Raw genomic sequence first — 20,905 nt, 5'->3', positions numbered from 1 at the left:
ACCTGCGTGCTTCTTGCAAATTCAGGTTTTTTTCAGTTGTATCATATTGGTTTCCTCATTGAATTCCGTGATGCGTTGCGTCAGAACTGCTATTTCTGCTGGGATGACCGCCTCTGAACCGTAAACAAGGCTAAAAGGTGTCTCGCGATTGCTCCCCTTTGGGGTGGTGCGGAACGCCCACAGAACCATAGGCAACTCGTCTTCCCACCCCTTACGGTCTGTATCCAACCTACCTCTGATGCCGTATACAATGTCCATGTTAGTCACTTCAACCTGTCCATTTGCTTGAGGGTGAGCAACAGAACTAAATGTTTGCTAGATATTTAGCCCGTCGCACCAAGCCCGAAATGGATCGTGTGCGAACTGTTTCCCGTTGTCACTGAAAATCTTATACGGTACCCTTAAATGGCACACTATTTCTTCCTGATGTGTGCAGCGGTATATACGAAATAGATTATATTTTATTACAAAATACTATTAAATACGATTCAATTTACATAAGTTTTATTTAATTTATATAATGGATATACCTAAACCTTGCTACAACACTTATAGGCAGTGTACCTAATCGTATAGTAGTGTAGTTTTTAGTAAGTCCGGTTCGTTCCACAGGGATCCACTTATTGCGTACACTATATTTTTAAACAATTATATTTGTATAAAGTATATATAATTATATATAGTAATATTATTATATAAAAGGGGGTTTTACCGTTTAATGATCGGTTTGTCGATTTTATGTTTTTAAGCGTAAAGATAAATGACAATAAATAAAGTGCGTAAAATAAATAACAAAATTAAAATATCAATAAATAAAATGACAGTAAATAAAAGTACGATGAGAAATACAATAAAAGAATTATGCTTATTTAAACTTCCGTAACCATGATGTTTGACGTTTTGATTTTAATTAATTGTTACACGGGTTAATTGTCCTTTGTCATGGCTTATTTGATACCTATCTGAGTTTTGCCCATAATAGTCCATCGGTCATAATTATAATATGCTCGTCAAATTAACCTTATTTCTGAAGTCAAATATTCCAATTAATTAGGGATTCAGACCGTAACAAGGTTTTAATACTTTGTTAATAATTACACCAGGTTATCGACTGCGTGTAATTCAAGGTTTTAATACTTTGTTAAACAATTACACCAATTGAAATGTCCCGTTCATATTGATTATAAACGTTTCATATTAATTGATTTCGTTGCGAGGTTTTGACCTCTATATGAGACGTTTTTTTTTTCAAAGACTGCATTCATTTTTAAAACAACCATAACCTTTATTTTATCAATAAAGGTTTTAAAAGCATTACGTAGATTATCAAATAATGATAATCTAAAATATACTGTTTACACATGACCATTACATAATGGTTTACAATAGAAATATATTACATCGACATATGTTTCTTGAATGCAGTTTTTACACAATATCATACAAACATGGACTCCAAATCTTGTCCTTATTTTAGTATGCAACAGCGGAAGCTCTTAGTATTCACCTGAGAATAAACATGCTTTAAACGTCAACAAAAATGTTGGTGAGTTATAGGTTTAACCTATATATATCAAATCGTAACAATAGACCACAAGATTTCATATTTCAATACACATCCCATACATAGAGATAAAAATCATTCATATGGTGAACACCTGGTAACCTACATTAACAAGATGCATATATAAGAATATCCCCATCATTCCAGGACACCCTTCGGATATGATATAAATTTCAAAGTACTAAAGCATCCGGTACTTTGGATGGGGTTTGTTAGGCCTAATAGATCTATCTTTAGGATTCACGTCAATTAGGGTGTCTGTTCCCTAATTCTTAGATTACCAGACTTAATAAAAAGGGGCATATTCGATTTTGATAATTCAACCATAGAATGTAGTTTCACGTACTTGTGTCTATTTTGTAAATCATTTATAAAACCTGCATGTATTCTCATCCTAAAAATATTAGATTTTAAAAGTGGGACTATAACTCACTTTCACAGATATTTCATTCCTCGGAAATAAGACTTGGCCACGGATCGATTCACGAACCTATACAAATATGTACATATATATCAAAGTATGATCAAAATATAATTACAACCATTTTTATTATGTTTTAAAGATTTGAGTGTATTAAGTCAGCCGTCCTCGTTAATAACCTACAACTAGTTGTCCACAGTTAGATGTACAGAAATAAATCGATATATATTATCTTGAATCAATCCACGACCCAGTGTATACACGTCTTAGGCTAGATCACAACTCAGAGTATATATATTTTTGGAATCAACCTCAACCCTGTATAGCTAACTCCAACATTACTGTATATAGAGTGTCTATGGTTGTTCCAAATAATATATATACATGGGTCGATATGATATGTCAAAACATTTGCATACGTGTCTATGGTATCCCAAGATTACATAATATATTAGAATACATGTATAATACAATATAAGTTAGCTAGGATATGATTTGTATAGATTTGTTAAACATTTCCCGTAGCTAAAAAGATCAAAAATATCCAATCTTATTTTACCCATAACTTCATTTTAAATCCGTTTTGAGTGAATCAAATTGCTATGGTTTCATATTGAACTGTAATTTAAGAATCCAAACAGAAAAAGTATAGGTTTATAGTCAGAAATTTAAGTTAAATGTCAATTACTAAAGAGGTGGTCATTTCCATCGAAAGAACGACATCTTGATGACCATTTTGAAAAACATACTTTCACTTTGAGTTTAACCAAGATTTTTGGATATAGTTTCATGTTCATATGAAAAATTATTTTCCCAGAAGAACAACTTTTAAATCAAAGTTTATCATAGTTTTTAATTATCCAATCCAAAACAGCCCCCGGTTTCACTACGATGGTGTATTTAGTAGACGTTATCATAACGATAATCGTTATATATATCATTTCGAGTTTCTTAACTTAGTAATCTCATTTCTTATGTATATCACACATTGTTAATATACTTATTTAGATACTTACTCATCATAATCTCACGTCAACCATATATATATGTCTATATATACCACAACATGTAGTTTTTACAAATTTGTAACGTTCGTGAATCGCCGGTCAACTTGGGTGATCAATTGTCTATATGAAACTTATTTCATTTAATCAAGTCTTAACAAGTTTGATTGCTTAACACGTTGGAAACATTTAGTCATGTAAATATCAATCTCAATTAATATATATAAACATGGAAAAGTACGGGTCACTACACCAATTACCCTTGTATGTAATCCACCCCTATTTTAATTAGTCCATGATACATTAATTTATTCACTTGGCCATAATGAATAATCAATTACCCAATCCAATTGATTAATTAAATGATTGTAAACGATGTCGTATAAACGTCACTAAATAGGACATTCATAATCAATTTAATAATTATTAGATTAACTAATTTGAAGATAGGTTCGACAGGTTCCAATGAGTTGTCATTCAATTAGACAATACCCCTACCTATTAATAGTCAATAGTCCAATGTTCACAAGTGTCGGTCTTTTATCCAAACCCTAATTATGGTACAAAATCTAATAACCCCGTCTTTAATATTTAGTCTGATATCATGATTACTTCGGCTCAAATAAGAATAATAATAACTTAGTTACGAGACATTAATTTAAAAAGAAAGAACATAGCTTACAGTGATTATTTATAGCGTAGCGTTACACGGACAGAGTTCCGACTTTAAAACCCGTAAAAAATTTCTTACAATAACCCAATTATTATTAATCTTATATTAAACTTAATATTATAAATATAAATATAAATAAAACATACAGAAAGAAAGAGAGAAAATAAGTGTGAAGAAGTGTATATTACTCGTCCAATTCACTGGCCTTTTATAAATGTGATATGAGTTTGGGAGCCATGCGATCGCATGGGTTCCCTTTGTTATTTCCATGTGATCGCATGGACAGGCTGGCCAGCATACATCCTTCAATTAAACGTGGGCGGCCTGTTTTAAAATAATATATAATATAATATATATAATTTTATATAATTATATATATATTATATTATATTCTTGTGCGTAGTTGATTGGTAATTTTAGGTCCGTTGAGTCACGCGTTGATGCTCGGTTTATGTCTCGGTTCTGGATTTTCGAACGTCTTTTTGTAGCTTTAATATCTTGTACTTTATGTTTCGCAATTTGTAATTTCCACAAAAAATTATTTTCCTTAACTCCCAAAATCTGCGCAAGTCTTTAACTCACTTTTAGTGGTACTTTTGAGTACACTATGACTTTAGTGGCACTTTTCAAGCTTTAGTGGCACTTTTTCTTTAATTCTTTAATCTTCGTGCTTCGTCTTCACATTTATTTATTTAAACGATTACAGCTTAAAAACAGAATAATTACAACTTAAAACTTTACATATTGGGATGATATTGAAACTAAATATATGTTTATTTGGAGCACTATCAAATATCTCCACACTTGAACGTTGCTTGTCCTCAAGCAATACAGAACTCTAAATTAAATCACACTTCACTCGAATTACTTTTTTATTCTCACACTTTATACATCATTGATTTTGATACAGCAGTATAAATAATGATAGTAATGATGTGATTTACAGTCCCACATGACTATGAAAATTTAGATCCGTTAAGGAAATTGGATCTTTATGAAAACATTTGATCTTTTGAAAATTCATTCTAGCTTTTACCCTAGATAATTTTTCCGGAATAACCCTTCACCGGTGTTTGCAAAATGTTTTTGTGGGTTGCGTGGGTTTCAGATTTGAAAATTTTAGTTCAAAACTTGCGGTTTTGTGTCACCCACTTGCTAACCTTGTATTAGGAAAGCAACACGTCCAGTATACTTGCCCCGTATATTACCTTTCGGTAAACTACCGTCCGGTTGTAAAGGAAAGCGATGAACAAGCAACTGTTAAGGCAATGTCTAATGACATGCAGATGTTCATGGTCCACAACGTGTCAGATGCAATTACTATCCTTTGTAGGAAAAATAGTAAAGATCACCCTATAATTTTTCGGTCTGGCACAAGGTCCTGTCTTTGACCATGCTATGCAACCACCGTTCTTACGGTTGACACCCGATTTGGTTCAGGTGACCTAATGAATTCCAGGTGAATTCTTAGGATTTTACGTTCAATGGTAATGAACGCATTGAAAATAGGTTTTCAGAAAACAAATCGGTTTTAATTTTGATCAAAATATTTTCTCGTTCAATTTCGAGTTTAGATATCATCGAATTCCATGAGTTTGTAATTCTCAATCTTTAAAGTCAATCTCAAGGATTGAGTAATATCAGGCTTAAAAGCTGATTTTTAATCTTTAAGGAGATTATCCTTTCTAGGGGTCTGATTCATTAGTCTTATCAAGCTAATTTGCACGGCGCCCTACCCATTTTACGAGACAGATCCTCTCATAGTTAGGATAAGTCTGACCACTTGGCGACCCTGTTTGATGCTGAGGTCCATGGATTTCCTGCTGATTTTAGAGATGACTTTTCTAGATTTTTCGTCAACCTACAGCTAGTCTGGACGACAACTTCCTGACCTAAATCAAGAAGTGCGTGTATTTTTCGAAAGACTTTACTTCCTTTTAATGATGGAATTGATTCATCGTGTAGATCCATCTTTTCATTCATTTATATTCCAATTTTACGGGTAAAACAGTTAATTTAGTCCAAAACAAAAACACCTGCAATAACTTTACAGAAACATGTGATAAATAGTTTTTAATTGAATAACTTGGTACATTCTCCCCATACCTAGCTTTTATTTATTTCTTTCTTTGCCTTTTTATTCTCTTCTTTTCAATTTTAAATGAATTATAGCGTTTTGGGTTGTTTCTCCATTTATGTTCTCTCCGAGTCAACAATAATTTTGACATTAACACCTAGTTTTACCGTTCATAAATATGTATAAACATGTTTTTGAATTCATTTAATTAAAAAAATTTCAAATTTTCACAAAATTTGGCAATTAAACTCAGTGTAATCTCGAGAGAATTTATAACCCTTCCCCACACTTGAGATCTTGCAATGCCCTCATTTGCAAGAAATCAGTAAAAATTTAAATTCATGAGGGTGATTAGTGTAGAAAAGTGATTAAAAATATCTAGTTTGTAATTACTAAGCTCGTCGAATGATAGATGGCGCGCCTCATCGTTCATTCCTTTTGTTATAATTTCACATATTTTTTGCGTCTTATCGTCAAAATTAGTAGTTTTTGCTGAACTTAATGCCAGTCTTTGAAAGTGCGTTGTTTTACCCTGTTTTACATAAGATAAACTACAAACATATATAATATATATATGTATATATATATATATATATATATATATATATATATATATATATATATATATATATATATATATATATATATATATATATAAAACCTTTATTTATTAAAACAATTTAAATGAATAATTTTTTTAAAATTTTGTTTCCTTTTACTTTAGGTAGTTTCGGTATGTTTACCTACTCCGTTCCTCGACAAAATTTAAAATTTATCGTTTTTAAAGCGATTGTTTTAAAAGCAAAGATTTTTGGGTTTTTTAATTTTTTTGGTATACTTTAGATCAATAAAATTAAAAATAGTGATAACAAAATTTTTCGCCCCGCCCTCGGGTAAAGCAATTTCGGTTCCATGACCTAGTCTTCAACTTACGATGAATTTTAGAAATCATTTTTTAAACTTAATGAAATAAAGTAAATTTTACTTTTAAATTCACACAAAACTTAAATTTAAAAAGCGTATTAATTTCATACAAACCTACAAAACAAAATAAAATTCAGAATGGGGGGAAGAAAACTAGTTCTTTAGTGTCTGCTAGTGGAAAAGACCAATCGGATTCCATTCTCGGAACTACACAAGAACAGAACAAATAACTCTAGACAGCATTATTTCTTAGAACATTTGAATCTCCCCACACTTAGGTAGCTGTGGTTTTGAAATTGTGATTAACTTCATCGTCAATTTCTTTTAGACCATAATCAACTTGCATATCTGTGACTTTTACTTTAAGCCATTGGTCAGATTCCTGTGTAATATCTACAAATTCAACTAGTTTCGCCTTTTCTTTAGAAGATAGATTGGATACTAACTGATTACATAATTTAGAGTTCCCCTTGGTTCTAGTATCGCGAATCCGTTTAATAAGTTTCTTCATTGAAATGTTAATAACGGAGTTATTTAATTTTGTATCAATAACGGGGTTCTTTGTTATCAGGTCATCATTAGGTGTTACTTCATCTTCCCCACACTTAGGCATTTTATTATTACTAAGCACTACCGTTGGAGTTGGTAAAACAATATGGTTCTTACCAATCGTTTTTGTTGGTTCAACGGTTTTGGTTGGTGGAGATTTAGCCTTTCGACTCACAAAGGTGACCGATTTGTCACCATCACTAAGTGTCATTCTACCCTTTCTTACATCAAATAATGCCTCGGTGGACGCTAAGAATGGTCAACCTAAAATTAGAGGAATGTTTGAGTCCTCTTCTATGTCAATAACAACAAATTCGACTAGAAAGGTTAAATTACCTACTTGAACGGGTAGGTTGTCAGCAATTCCAACTGGGTGCCTATTGGTTTGATCAAAGAATCGAACACTCATTTTCATTGGACTTAGCTCACCTACTCCTAATCTCTTATATAATGAAAGAGGCATAACACTTACACTTGCACCTAAATCTGCTAGTGCATCATACATGACACAATCACTAAGTAGAAAGGAATAATAAATTCACCCAGATCACCCAACCTTGGTGGAAGTTTTGGTGGAACTGTCTTTACCGGGTTTACTTTTACGGTTTTTGTTTCTTGCACTTTCTTATTCTTCTTCTTCTTTCCAGAGGTATCACAAACTTTATTACCTATTACTTGCTCATACTCAACTCCTTTTCTTGGAAACAGGTTGGGTGGTCTGTACGGTGCCACCACTGGCTTTACATACTCGGGTGGTGGTGGTGTTGTAACTTCTTCATTGTTACTCACATCTAAAACCTTCCCATCTTCTGATGATGGTTTTTTAGAATTTGTTGACACCATGTTAACATTCTCATTCCGAGGATTTACTTCATATTACTCGGTAGCTTTCCTTGTTCCCTCTCACTTATCATGCTAGCAAGAGTACCTACTTGTTTTTTTAGATTCAAAATGGAAGCTTGTTGAGTTCTAAATGACTGATCAAACCTCTCATTTGTTTGGGTTTGAGATGTAATAAATTGTGTTTGAAATTCCATTAGCTTTGCTATCATTTCTTCCAGATTTGACTTTTTCTCTTCGGTTTTTTGTGGTGGTTTATACAAGCCAGGTCTTTGTTTATTGAAAGTGTTGTTTTGAGTTGGTTGGTCATTCAGACCTTGTTGGTTGTACGAGTTATTGTTGGGTCCATTTGAATTGTAAAGAATGTTTTGATTTCGATTGAAGTTTGGCCTTGGCGGTTGATAATTATTTTGATAATTATTTCCCAGCCTTTGGTTCATGTAGGAAACATTCTCACGTTGTTCCATTGTTTGTTCAATGTTACAATCTTTCATTAAGTGTGGTCCACCGCATTGCTCACAACTGATTCGTATTGCGTGAATATCTTTATTCATCTTTTCCATTCGTCTCTTGAAAGCATCTATTTTTGCTGAAACGGAATCAAAGTCATGGCTAGAATCGGCTCTAGCCACTTTAGATGAACGAAAAATATCTTTTTCCTGGTGCCACTCATGCGAGTGGGAGGCTGTGTTATCAATGATTTTGTGAGCTTCGATTGCGGTTTTCTTTATAATGGAACCACCAGCTGCTGTGTCGATGTCTTTTCGTGTAGCAACTTCGATACCTTGGTAGAATATTTGTACTATTTGATAAGTGTCTAAACCGTGCTGAGGACATCCTCTCAACAACTTTTCGAATCTTGTCCATGCCTCATATAATGTTTCATTTGGCTTTTGTGCGAACATAACAATTTCTCCTTGAAGTCTCACGGCTTTAGATGCTGGAAAGAATCTTTTAAGAAAATTTTCAACTAAAACATTCCATGTATCTTTGGGAAATAACATGAGATAGATCTGTTCATCCTCAACTTCTCTGATTTTGAAAAGAGTACACATCCTATTAAAGGTTCGAAGATGTTCGTTTGGATCTTCTTTTGGCGTACCACTATATTAGCATTGATTAGTTACCATGTGTAGGATTTGTTCTTTGATTTCATAATCTGGCGCATTAATATCTGGCTTAATAATGGCGTGTCCTTGGCCCTTGCGTATGGCTCTCATTCGATCTTCCATACTTAGAGGTTCCGTTACTTTCATAATTGAATTTGTTGAATACAAATCACTAGAGGATTCTGATTTAACGGTTTGTGGTTCAGGAGGAATAATTAGTGGTTCAGGATCTTGGAATTGTCCTTGAATATCCTCCGGATTCTTAATTGTGAAGTCGGGTTCAAAAAATGGATTATCGAAAATTTGAATTGGAGTACTTGTTCGACTAGATGATGATTCTAAAGAAAAATCAACAGCGACGATATTGGCTAGATGTCTTGATCGAGTTACAGGTGGTGGACGTATGAAAGGTGGTGAACGTTTTGCTCGGTGCATTTACTGAATATCCTATTAGAAATTATATAAGTTATCAAATTAATAGACTTTTCTGATTTTACCCACGTTTCGAATAGCCAATAGATGCAGCAGGTAGCCAGGACCCTTTAAATTAGAAGCCCACAACTCGACACTAACAAATCCAACTATTACTACGAACCAGAAAATTTAGATGTCTATCAATTTAACCGCTTAAAATAATATTTCGTCGAAATTTTGAAATAAAAATCTATGTCCTAAAAACTAGAGCGTAGAAATGAGAAAGAAGAAGAGTGCGTCGAAAAATGTCGAAAAATAAAAAGTCGAAAAATAAAAATAAGAAAGTAGAGCGTCGAAACTTAATAGTCTAAAAACTAAATATTAAAAGTTGCGTCTAAAGGTATTAAAACTTAAAAGGAATTCTAAATTCAAAACGGCAATAACTTAAAAGGCACTAAAATCTATTAAATATAAAAGCTATAAGCGACGTCGTAAAATTCTAAAGCACCTAAATCTTAATCTAAAGAAAAAGTACTTAAGGGATTTTACAGCAAAGCCTAAAAACTAGAAATATAAAAATAACTACGGCAAAAACTAAGAACTAAACTTAAACTAAGGCGAAAAGAAACTAAACTTACAATTACAAACTAAGCGATTAAAAAGATACAATTAATAAAAAGATATATTATGAAAATGATAAAAATAAAATTTTATATAAAAATATTATTTTTATATTAATTTATATAATTAATAATAATAATAATTAAACTTAATATTACTAATTATATATTAAAACTACAATTAATTAATTAAACCCTAGTTAACAATAATAAATTAATTAAACCTAATGATTTAAAATTAATTAAAAATAAAACCCTAATCCTGTATTAATTGTGTACTAGGTTGTTCCTGTCAGAGTAGCTCATGCGATTACATGAGTTTTCAAGGCTCTGTCATTGCGGTCGCATGGTATGCAACTTTAGATGTTATGCAGGTTTAAAAATCACAGGTTCAGCGTGTTTTTTTTTCTGATTTTAATTTATAGAAAATATTTATATAAAATATAATAAACTTATATTTTAAATACTTAAAAATAAAAATAATTTTATAAACTAAATATTAAAAATATAACTTATATATATATATATATATATATATATATATATATATATATATATATATATATATATATATATATATATATATATATATATATATATATATATATAAGTTATATATACATTTTTTCTATTTTATATATTTAAAACTAAAAAAATATATTTTTACAAAAATAGATTAAAACTTATATATTATTTTTTATAGCGTTTCGCTTTCGGCTCCCCGGCAGCGGCGCCAAACACTTGATGTGTGCAGCGGTGTATACGAAATAGATTATATTTTTTTACAAAATACTATTAAATACGATACAATTTACACAAGTTTTATTTAATTTATATAATGGATATACCTAAACCTTGCTACAACACTTATAGGCAATGTACTTAATCGTATAGTAGAGTAGTTTTTAGTAAGTCCGGTTCATTCCACAGGGATCCACTTATTGCGTACACTATATTTTTAAACAATTATATTTGTATAAAATATATATAATTATATATATTAATATTATTATATAAAAGGGGGTTTTATCGTTTAATGACCGGTTTGTCGATTTTATGTTTTTAAGCGTAAAGATAAATGACAATAAATAAAGTGCGTAAAATAAATAACAATAAATAAAATGACAGTAAATAAAAGTACGATGAGAAATACAATAAAAGAATTATACTTATTTAAACTTCCGTAACCATGATGTTTGACGTTTTGATTTTAATTAATTGTTACCCGGGTTAATTGTCCTTTGACCTGGCTTATTTGATACCTATCTGGGTTTTTCCCATAATAGTCCATCGGTCATAATTATAATATGCTCGTCAAATTAACCTTATTCCTGAAGTCAAATATTCCAACTAATTAGGGATTCAGACTGTAACAAGGTTTTAATACTTTGTTAATAATTACACCAGGTTATCGACTGCGTGTAATTCAAGGTTCTAATACTTTGTTAACAATTACACCAATTACCCTTGTATGTAATCCTCCCCTGTTTTAATTCGTCCATGATACATTAATTTATTCACTTGGCCATAATGAATAATCAATTACCCAATCCAATTGATTAATTAAATGATTGCAAACAATGTCGTATAAACGTCACTAAATAGGACATTCGTAATCAATTTAATAATTATTAGATTAACTAATTTGAAGATAGGTTCGACATGTTCCAATGAGTTGCCATTCAATTAGACAATACCCCCTACCTATTAATAGTCAATAGTCCAATGTTCACAAGTGTCGGTCTTTTGTCCAAACCCTAATTATGGTACAAAATCCAATAACCCCGACTTTAATATTTAGTCTAACATCATGATTACTTTGGCTCAAATAAGCATAATAATAACTTAGTTACGAGACATTAATTTAAAAAGGAAGAACATAGCTTACAGTGATTATTTATAGCGTAGCGTTACACGGACAGAGTTCCGACTTTAAAACCCGTAAATATTTCTTACAATAACCCAATTATTATTAATCTTATATTAAACTTAATATTATAAATATAAATATAACATACAGAAAGAAAGATAGAAAATAAGTGTGAAGAGGGGTATATTACTCGTCCAAATCGCTGGCCTTTTATAGATGTGATCTGAGTTTGGGAGCCATGCGATCGCATGGGTTCCCTTGGTTATTTCCATGCGATCGCATGGTGATGTTATGCGAGGTGTATACGAAATAGTTATATTTTTATTGCGAAATACTATTAAATACGATACAATTTTACGCAAGTTATTTATTTATTTATAGAGTGGATATACCCAAACCTTGCTACAACACTATAGGCAGTGTACCTAATCCTACAGTAGTGTAGTTTTTAGTATGTCCGGTTCGTCCACAGGGAACTAGTCAAGTTTAACGCTATATATTTTTTTAAAGTATATTTGTGTGTGTATATATATATATATATATATATATATATATATATATATATATATATATATATATATATATATATATATATATATATATATATATATATATATATATATATATATATATATATATATATATATGTAGTATCATTATTATTATTATAAAGGGGGTTTTTACCGTTTAATGACCGGTTTGTCGATTTTATGTCTTAAATCACAATTAAAACCTAATGTAATATATTAAAAATAAATATAACTTAATTTAAAGCGTAAAGTAAATAACGATAAATAAAATGCGATAAATTAAAGTGCGATAAATAAAATGACGGTAAATAAAGTTGCGATAATTAAAAAGTACGATAAATAAAAATGTAATAAATAAAATGACAGTAAATAAAAGTGAGATGAAATATAAAATAAAGGAATTATGCTTATTTAAACTTCCATAAAAATGATGTTTGAGGTGTTGATTTTAATTTATTATCATGGGTTAATTGTCCTTTGTCCTGAAATATTCGATATGTCCATCTGGTTTTGTCCATAACAGTTCATCAGTCATAAATATAAAGTGCGAGTGTCCTCGTCAAATTATCCTTATATCCGAAGTCAAATATTTCAACTAATTGGGGACTTAAACTGTAACAAGATCTTAATACTTTGTTAACAATTACGCCAAGTGTCCTTGTACATAATTCAACCCTGTTTTAATGAGTCCATTGACTATTAATCCATTCTCGTGTCCGGTTAAATGAACGATTATTAGTACTTATAAATATCCCGCCCATCGTGTCCGATCGAGTGTATATGGTTATTTATAGGTACGTCCAATTGTAAATCTTTATATTAAATTAGCAAACTATCATTCAATTCAACAAATATAAAGCCCATTAATAGCCCATAGTCCAATTTCCACAAGTGTCGGTCTTTTGTCCAAACCCTAATTATGGTTCAAAGCCCAATTACCCCGTCTTTAATATTTAGCCCAACATCACGATTACTTCGGCTTAAATAAGTATAATAATAACTTAGCTACGAGACATTAATTTAAAAAGGTTGAACATAACTTACAATGATTAATAATAGCGTAGCGTTACACGGACAGAATTTCGACTTACACACTTACAACATTCGCTAACATAACCTTATTATTATTAATCTTAAATTAAAATTAAAATTATAAAATATATATATATATATATATATATATATATATATATATATATATATATATATATATATATATATATATATATATATATATATATATATATATATATATATATATATATATATATATATATATATATGTGACGACCCGGGAATTTCCGATCAAATTTAAACTTAATCTTTATATGATTTCGACATGATAAGCAAAGTCTGTAATGTTGAGTCTCGAAAACTTTAAACTGTTTCAATTGACCTTCAACCATTCCTGAAGATTCACGAACAATAGATATGTATTTGTAAATAATTATGTGTTAATAGTAATTTATCATATTAATATTATTACTATTATCATTATCATTAACATTATTGCTAATATAAATATTAATATTATTAGTACTATCATGATTACTAAAAATTATTAAAATTATTATAAATACAACTTGTTATCATTTTTTTTTAACATTGAGAGTATTATTATTATCATTAATATCTCTATATGTACTTATTATTAATATTAAATATAAAATAAATAATTACATGAAATCCATGCTGTTAGATATATCAATTAATTTGTTAAGATTTTCTGATCACCCGTTATTTTTAAAAGAGGTACACTTACTTTGCCAATGATTAAAATGAGATTCCTTTTCAATTCTATCCACCATCTTTATGTACCCTTTCTGTTTTCAATCACTATCAATTTCAAATTCAAACTGTACCAAATTAGATTACGTGCTATAAATGTTTCAATTGATTATCATTGATCTACTTTTATGTGTCACAGATTTAAAGGTTTGTGAACACAATTACTTCTAGTTCATACCCCACTTGTATTACTAGTACAATTGTTGTTATCATTGTTTTTGTTTTAATCGATCACCCAAATCAATCAACATATATCAATCAACTGTATGTAATTTCAATTAGGATCACTATGCAATTATTAAAGTTAATGTTACTATGCATGATTGGTATTACTCTGATTGTTCTCTAGCATCTTTTAAATCTCATATGTATATACATCCTAGTAAACTGCATCAAATTCCTTAAAATATCCACAATCACATCTCACCACACCCACCACTGCTATTCATTTTTTGTTTTCTTGATTTGAATCAATAAACAACCATCATAAAGACCTTTATGAACCATGATCATTACTACAACCCAAACCACCCTTCGAAAACCTTGTTGTAATCTATTATAAACGCATGGAATATGGCAGGCTCGATAAGTACCAACCCGGAAGAAACCAACCTACAGGTATATCTCCACTTACATCCGCTATATATCCACACTATTGACTAGCGTACACGAAATGGGTCTTACCTGAATTAACCCATTGTTCGTTGCTATAGCCTGCACTATCTTTTCTACTTGAACCACCATCGAAACCACCATCATCTTGATCATGGAACTTCTACTCGAATGTTTCTGTTTATGTTTGTTATTAACCCGAAAAGCAAGGATTGTGATAACCACCCGTAACCTTTATTCTTCTACTTCCTGTACAACTTGAAACAAACCATCATCGCCACCCAACATCACTATCTCGGCTGCCACCTATTTGTTTCTATTTTGGGCAGGTAAGACAACAAACCACTAAACAACCTACCACAACCGTCAACTCCATCTTCAACTATCAAAACCCATGAAGATACAATTCCATTCATTCCTATTCTTACTCGATGGAACCACCACCACTGCTAGTTGCAGTGGCATTCGAACCAACCATCTTCATCATGCCACCTTTCATCCACCCCCACCACTTTCATCATGAAACCAAACACCACCAACACAGCCGCTACAATTATTTTTCTATTACTCGATTTTTTTATTACTGCTGCAGTTTTGGAAATCACCACACAAACACACCCTCAATCTTTGATGTCTTCTGTTCATTTTCTTTTACTCACCATTAAAAACACACACAAAACGGTCCCAAGAACCCTACCTCAAACCATGAACTACTACTGCTTCCTCGTTTCATTTGTTTTCATTATTATCTTCGATAAAGACCACCATCAACAAATTAGCTTTTACTTCCTATTCTATTCGAAACCCAATTATTAAAACCATCGATAACCAACACAACTATTAAATATTCAAACCCACTATCTACATACTATATATTATCCCTTTTAAACAAATAAAGGAGTGCTGTTTTTTTTTATTTTATCTTCTTTTCATGGCCGACAATTACAAACAATAAATTCCACTTGATTAGGATAATGGAAGTTGATGTGTGAATGACGGCTTGGTGATGTGTTAATAAAATTCGTTGAAGTCTTATTACCTGCTTGATATATGTTTTTCCCTGACGTCAATACATCCAACAAATGGACTGATTATTTGATTGAATCTTGGGCCGAGGTAAACCCACAGTTATTTAATGGATTTATTTACAAACGTTGGGCTTGAAGTTTGGGCTTGTTGATTTGGGACTGCTACCTGAGCCACATCAGCCCACTTGGTGTTTTGTTGGGCCGTAATCCACAATTTTTTTTCTGTTGGACTTTATTAGCAGGGTGACGAGATAAATTGTGTATATATAAATACACGTTCACTTGGTTATTGGTTTCCCTGACTTAATCTCACTCGCTCTCTCTTTATACATATACTTAAAGCATAACACTTTGGAGATGTGTTTGTGTACGTATGTGTGGTATTGTCAAATTAACATATGAAGGTGGTGATAAACAATAACATTGATGCTATATAAATGGTGATGATAAGCGTAGAAGAAAATGATTATGTTATGATTAGGATTGATATGTATGGCAATGTTGGATGACAAAGAATGATTGAGTTTGATGATGAAATGGTAAAACGTTTCTACATGGTAAATAATTAAACGAAGATATTAAATCATAAAAGCAAAGGCAGTGTAACGGTTAACGGTGTTGGGTTTAAGCGGGAGGTCTTGAGTTCGAATCTAGGCATTGGCATTTTATTTTTAGAAGCTTGTTTCTTCAAAGGTTGTATTCTAAATTTTTCTATTATTATTATTATTATTATTATTATTATTATTATTATTATTATTATTATTATTATTATTATTATTATTATTATTATTATTATTATTATTATTATTATTATTATTATTATTATTATTATTACTATTATTAACATTAATATATTTACTAACAAGTTTAATTATTAAGTATTATTAGTATTAAAGAATTTTTAGCAAAAATTAGTATTTTTATTGTAAAAATAATACAACTTTTTTTAAAATTTTATTATTGTTACTATCATTATTAAAAATTTTATATATTTTATTATTATTATTTTTATTAACATAACTATATTAGTATTTTTACAATAAATAATAATTATCTATCTACAGTAAATAAAGTATATATATTATTAAGGAAACTTATAAATTATTAAATATAAAGATTACATCACTAGGAATAATACATAAATTTGTTCGATTACCATTATATGTGTTAATATATATATATATATAAATGATATTGGTTCGTTAATCTGAGACCAACCCTGCACTTGTTCAATGTCGTCAAATGTATTTTTACTACAAAATACATTATGTGAGTTTCATTAATCCCTTTTTAAATGCTTTTGCAATATATATTTTAGGGACCGGGAATACATGCGCTGTTTTTATAACTGTTTTACGAAAGAGACACAAGTAATTGAAACTACATTATATGGTTGAATGATCGAAATCGAATATGCCCCTTTTTATTAAGTCTGGTAATCTAAGAATTAGGGAACAGACACCCTAATTGACGCGAACTCTAAAGATAGATCTATCGGGCCCAACAAGCCCCATCCAAAGTACCGGATGCTTTAGTACTTCGAAATTAATATCATGTCCGAAGGAGGATCCCGGAATGATGGGGATATTCTAATATGCATATTGTGAATGTCGGTTACCAGGTGTTCAATCCATATGAATGATATTTTTGTCTCTATGCATGGGACGTATGTTTATGAGAAATGGAAATATGAAATCTTGTGGTCTATTAAAATTATGAAATGATTATTTATGTTAAACTAATGAACTCACCAACCTTTTGGTTGACACTTTAAAGCATGTTTATTCTCAGGTACGAAAGAAATCTTCCGCTGTGCATTTGCTCATTTTAGAGATATTACTTGGAGTCATTCATGACATATTTCAAAAGACGTTGCATTCGAGTCGTCGAGTTCATCAAGATTATTATTTAGATAATTATAATTAGATATGTTATGAAATGGTATGCATATCGTCAATTTTCGATGTAAGGAAGTTTGTCTTTTCAAAACGAATGCAATGTTTGTAAAATGTATCATATAGAGGTCAAGTACCTCGCGATGTAACCAACTATTGTGAATTGTTTGTAATCGATGTGGACTTTGTCCGGATCGATTAGGACGGGTCCTTTCAGTTGGTATCAGAGCGGTGGTCTTAGCGAACCATGTCTGCATTAGTGTGTCTAACTGATAAGTCATTAGGATGCATTAGTGAGTCTGGACTTCGACCGTGTCTGCATGTCAAAAGTTTTGCTTATCATTTTGTGTCAAAAATTACCTGCTTATCATTCTTAGAAAAAAATCACTTGCTTATCATTCTTAGTTTAGACACGTTTTACTGCATTGACTGCATGAATAGTGTATAAACAAAATTCATATCTTAGCGTATCTGTTATTGTAAACTTTGCCTGACATTTTCTGTAGATTCCTCCGTAACTTATGGGATTTTAGTATTATATATGCATATGTAAATTATGTATTGCAGAGTACTAATCTACATCATATAATCTATTTCTTATCAAAAATCCTTCATCTGATCGTACGAGATGAATCCCTCAATCAATTCGAATTCTTTGGGTTCCGACAGCTATTCCGATATGGGTTTCAACTAAGCTCTGAAAGCAGAGTCACCAGAATGAATCAACCAAATCATTTGATGGGTTCGTAGTCTACTTAATCATTGGAGACAAGAAGAAGGTGATCCTTTCCGTCAACCGAATCCACCTCTTGACGAAGAACCTGAAACACTTACCGGTGAACCTATTCGAAACACCATTTTCAGCCTCATTTCCAGAGTATCTCGAAACGATTATATTCTATCTATAATTCTAAACCTTATTCATCCACTCGTTCTGACCGACAATCATCCCAGAACCATAGAAGAAGTCAACGAGCTTCGCGCTCAAGTAATCAATTTGGAAAATGTAGTACAAAATGTACCAGCTTCAGCAACATCATCGGCACCAACAGTACCATCAGTAACAGCACCAGTACCATCAACAATCCATGCCTCAATATCTCATTCTGTACCTCGAGTATAATCATCATTCTACGTATCGTTCTACATCGATTATCTTCGTTCTTCGTGACGATTAAGTAATCTCTAAATATTTTAGAGATTATGTATTCTAGTTCTAACGGTAAACCAAATGAGTTGAATATCATATTAACTCAATGAATCCATGATTACATCTGAAGAAAATGTATATGTATATATATGTTTTTCATAAATATTGTAATTAAAAATTCTTTCGTACAAAGTGTTAATTGTGAAAATATTTTAACAGGTAGGTAATACCCGAGGAATATTTAGATTTCGCATTAATAAGTTACACTGTACATTCATCGAATCTGATTCAACAGTCATTCACTATCCTACTTACATCCACCGGTATCCGTATCCGTCACCGCAGAATAATCATTTTCATTCAATTTTAAATTTGGATTTTGACCTATCAGAATCCAACAAGTGGCATAATGAAGAAATAATGGACACAATAAAAATTGATTAGAAATAGACTAATTAACAATATGAAATTTTGTTAAGAAACCACGCTAACAAGATCCTAGCTAACTGTTCCTAGCTAACTGGTTACATTTTATTTATCACAATTTAATTATCGCAATTTACATTCTCGCAATTTTATTTATCGTCATTTAATTTCTGTTATTTATTTTACGCACTTTATTTATCGTCATTCTGTTATTTACGCATTTTAAATATGGGGACACGTATACAATGTTTTGACATATCATATCAACCCATCTATATATATATATATATATATATATATATATATATATATATATATATATATATATATATATATATATATATATATATATATATATATATATATATATATATATATATATATAGTTTGAGTTGTGATCGAGTCTGAGACGTATACGGGTCACGATACGTATTAATTAATTCGAATATTATATATTAAACTATATATGAATTACTGGACTGTTACTGTGGACTATCAACTGTGGACTACCAACACTGGACAATTAAAATGAATTAAAATATTGATTATAACATATGAAACTAAACAATTATTCAAGTTTGCCACTTGATTTCATTTTAAACCCCATTCGTATCATCACAATTACAATCTGCGTTCAAACCTTTCATGATTCTTGAAAACACCTCAATCGATAGGATGAATCAACCGCACTTCATCTACGGGAGAAAAGATTGATGCATTTAGTTATGCATCTGAAAAACTCTCGGAAACTGAGTAAACGTTTAATACATAGGTGTGCTAATTCCTTAGTGTTATTATTACCCAAAATAACTTGGTAATTCCTTTTAAAGTAGCAAATTTTGTCACAGCTCCAGCAAATCAACTTTGATTTTTCGTTCGAAACAACCTTATTATCACCTTGATTTATATGTATGCTCTTTTATTGTTACCGGGGAACCTTTTATATTCCACCATATTACCGTCAGCGTTTAATCATCTAAAAACACAATTCTCTTAAAATCACCTCAGATCGATAACCAATGATTCAGTTATGGTAGCAGTAAATGTAGAAGAATCGGCAAGCAGTACTTTGAAAACTCACAGCATATCTACATCAACAGTTATATGTATAACATTTATCTCTTAGAATGATGATCTTCCATTCTGAAATTCTGAAAAGCACCCAGTTCGCGAACCAATACTCTGAATTTTGAAAAGTTGAATGAAGCAACAAAAACTGTAAACGACTCTAATCATCGGAAGTTTGATGATAAAGAATAGAATGTTGGAAAAGCTCAGAAAAGTTGGAACTGGAAAACGGATTGAGCTAACCACGAAGGAGACCAAGGACAAATACAAGGACCAAACCCTATATTCAAAGGATTCAGGTAATTCTGGATCCATTGAAATCTTTAGAGAATATCTTACTCCG

At 31.0% G+C, this 20,905-nt stretch overlaps 1 non-coding gene across 1 annotated transcript; it reads left to right on the top strand.

The window, feature by feature from the left end:
• The first annotated feature begins 8,871 nt into the window (after positions 1-8,871).
• Positions 8,872-8,978, top strand: LOC139894743 (small nucleolar RNA R71). The gene has a single exon (XR_011775228.1). It is a non-coding gene; the product is annotated as a small nucleolar RNA R71 (small nucleolar RNA).
• Positions 8,979-20,905: the final 11,927 nt, after the last annotated feature.

The sequence above is a fragment of the Rutidosis leptorrhynchoides genome, chromosome 2, assembly GCF_046630445.1.
Source record: "Rutidosis leptorrhynchoides isolate AG116_Rl617_1_P2 chromosome 2, CSIRO_AGI_Rlap_v1, whole genome shotgun sequence".
NCBI classification, from domain to species: domain Eukaryota; kingdom Viridiplantae; phylum Streptophyta; class Magnoliopsida; order Asterales; family Asteraceae; genus Rutidosis; species Rutidosis leptorrhynchoides.
The sequence above is the reverse complement of the archived record's forward strand: the minus strand, read 5'-3'. Positions and strand labels throughout refer to the sequence as shown.